Source organism: Myotis yumanensis, unplaced genomic scaffold (assembly GCF_028538775.1).
Source record: "Myotis yumanensis isolate MYYU_CA2020_CCGP unplaced genomic scaffold, mMyoYum1.0.hap1 SCAF_2, whole genome shotgun sequence".
NCBI classification, from domain to species: domain Eukaryota; kingdom Metazoa; phylum Chordata; class Mammalia; order Chiroptera; family Vespertilionidae; genus Myotis; species Myotis yumanensis.
In genome coordinates, this window is record NW_027223753.1 from 66,332,244 (window position 1) to 66,335,351 (window position 3,108).

General features: G+C 37.2%; 1 non-coding gene across 1 annotated transcript; it reads right to left on the reverse strand.

Annotated features, from left to right (window-relative positions):
- Positions 1-1,351: 1,351 nt before the first annotated feature.
- Positions 1,352-1,461, reverse strand: LOC139004605 (U6 spliceosomal RNA). Its single transcript, XR_011470469.1, has one exon. It is a non-coding gene; the product is annotated as a U6 spliceosomal RNA (small nuclear RNA).
- Positions 1,462-3,108: the final 1,647 nt, after the last annotated feature.

The window sequence follows — 3,108 nt, forward strand, 5'->3', positions numbered from 1 at the left end:
TTTAAAAGATCATTCTAACAGCAGCATTGAGAGATTAGAAGGGACAGAAACTGAACGTAGTGAAAAACTTCTCAGGAGGCCTGAGCAGTGGCCTGATTAAACCACGGTGGTGACTTAGGTATGAGAGTTGGCAGTGAGGAAGGGGAGGAGACTCAAGACTTGCTTCCATTGTTCCCCGAACCAGGCATAGGAGGGAAAGCAAAATCAAACCGAAAGTCTGTACAAGAGTGGAGTCTCTGAGAATTAGGAAAGAAAAGAATCCAAACGGCCTCCCATTTACTAGGAAAGGATTAGAGAAAGGAGTACATGGAAGAAAAATAAATTTAGGTGTTGTATTTCTAATTCACAAATAATATTTCCTGGCCAGATGCTGCTGTAGAAATTTCAGAAACACCCACTAAAATCATAAATGAAAATCACATATTCGTCACATTATAGAGAATACAGGCTGAATTTACAGCCACTGAATGAGCGCTACGGATGAAGATGTTGATTTACTCATGGAAGATGGAAATATACATGATAGAAGAAAACAATACACAGAAATGTGATAAACATTTGCATGAAAATGAGTCACTGGAAAAACTCAAAACTTCCACAATGCTTTATGCACCAAATTATCTTCAGAGCAGTCAAAAAGAAATAGTAATAAATAATAATAGTGCATTTTCCTGCCATTAATTTTTTTTTTTTACCAAACTTCTGTTGACTTCAGTGGAAGTTCTGCATCTAGAATGTAGCCCAGGAAATTTATAGTCTGTAACTCAGAGACCAAAGACCTTGAACATCAAGAAAATCTCTTACCCTTATTTATATACACTGTTCTTTATCACAAAGGAAGAGCTGGTACCCATTCCAAGTAACCAATCATTATGCAAGGAATATTCTGACTCACCCAGCATCCCTAATCAGTAAATGCTGTGCCAATGGAAAGAGAGTGGGAAGAAGTCACAGCATCCATTAATAAAAAATGACTGGGGCTTTCTATCAACAGAAGCATCATTAGGAAATGTATGGTAGGAAAATAGTAGGCTGTAGATTTGTGATGGCAGGGATGGCAATGGAATACTAACATTTATACCCTCTTAACCACTTAGTTTTAAAATGATGCCAGATTTCAGTTAACTACACATGTGCTTCATACAGTATTTTTCATTTTCAATTTCTTGCTAAATTTCTGACTACAGTCTCAAAAGATGGGACTGCCTTACCTGACCCTTTGGCCCTCCTTCCCACCTCAAAACACAAATATTTCTCTTTTTTCCAGTTTTTTTGAGGTAACACTGTATACATTTAAGATGTACAACTTAATGACTATATATCAAAATGATTACCACAATAAGTTTAGTTTACAAATATAGAATACTTCATGAATGTGCATGTTATCTTTGCTCAGAAGCCATGCTAATCTTCTCTTTATCACTCTAATTTTTTAAGTGTAAGTGCTATCTAGATAAGCACCACAGTTATTTCTAAAAGGTAATTGATTATCATTGTCTGAGCATTTCTTCCATAAATGCATTGGTCAATTGTTGGCAAAAGATTAATCAGATATGAAGGGGAAGGACTCCGATTAACCCAACACTTCCTTGAACAGTCTCCTCTCTTTGCTGCCCTTTGAGTCCCAATCTGTGAACCCTTGAGTAAATACAGAAAATATGATTCACATCTCCAATAAACTGTGTAATCTGTATGTCAACTGAGGATGTTCCATGGTTACACAGTAGACTTGTAATTCCAAAGTAACTGTGTTGCATTTTGAAAGAAAACAAGCCAGTCTTGTTTCATTAACAGAAAGCCTTCTCTAGCATGTCTCCTGGTAGGTTAAAGGGATCTGAGTCATTCACTGAGAGTGAATGGGAGAATCATGGGTTCATCTAAAATACCTACAAATCTTAATAGAGGGATAAACTAAAACTACAGAAGTCCCCACTACTGTATAACTTTTCAAGTATCACTAATGCACATCACCAGTGGGTTAACTAATAGTATTCTGCTTTAATAGCATGTCTGCCCTATCATTAACCCAAGCATGGTCCATAAAGTTACTCGACTATCCATAAATAAGCTTACTAAAGTTTATGTGATTTCTAGTTCTATCACCTCAATAAGAAAAACAGCATCAAATTTCCCATTCGGGCTCAATTGTGTGCATCTGAAGCTAAGGATTGGATGATAAGATCAATGGCTATTCAAAATTAATTCAAATTCCTGTCAGTATTCCATGCCTTGTTTTCAAAAGATCATGCTTCTGATCCTAATTTTGCATAGTAAAATGATATTGCTTCGAATGATATTTTACTATTAATCTATATTCTACTTTCAGACAGAACCTGAATAGATGATGTTTTCAAATCACTACCCAATCTATACAAGAAATTATACTGGTTTTGATAAGAAGTGGTTGGAATATACCACCCACCCACCCCCCAAAAAAAGTTCTATTTAATCCAATCTTCTATTGGAATTCCAGGATTTATGTCACTATTATAGAAAAACTCATTTTGGTTATAGCACCAACATGGCCAAATAAATGACTTCAAGATGCTAGAAGAAAGTATTTGGCCAAGATAAATAGGTGTTCAAACAGGCCTCCCCAGCTTGCTCATTTTGCTATATGGAAAATGAACTAACCAAGTTTAATGTACACCAAATGAGATTTGGAAATATGTTCTAATTCACTTCATTTTATACCAGAACTGAGCAGTTTTTTATTTCCCTGCTTCCACCTTTAACCCCTACTGTTTGTATTCTCAACAAAATGGTCAAAGCGATCCTTTTAAAATATATATCAGGTTATGTCACTCCTCTGCTCAAAATCCTCCCATGTCTCCCGAGCTATGAATGGTGCAAGCCAGAGCCCTGGCGGTGATCTGCAGGCCCTGTGCACTCTGGCTTCCCTGTACACTCCGGCCTCCCTGATCTATTTCTTACCCCCTCCCTTGCTCACTTCACGCCAGTTCCACTGGACACAGTTTCTCAAACATGCCCAACATATGCACACCTCAGGGCCTTTGCACTATTTGTCCCTTCTGACCAGAAGAGCACTCTTATCTCTAATATTTCCAATATTTCATTCCCTCGCCCCCTGCAAATCATTATTCAACA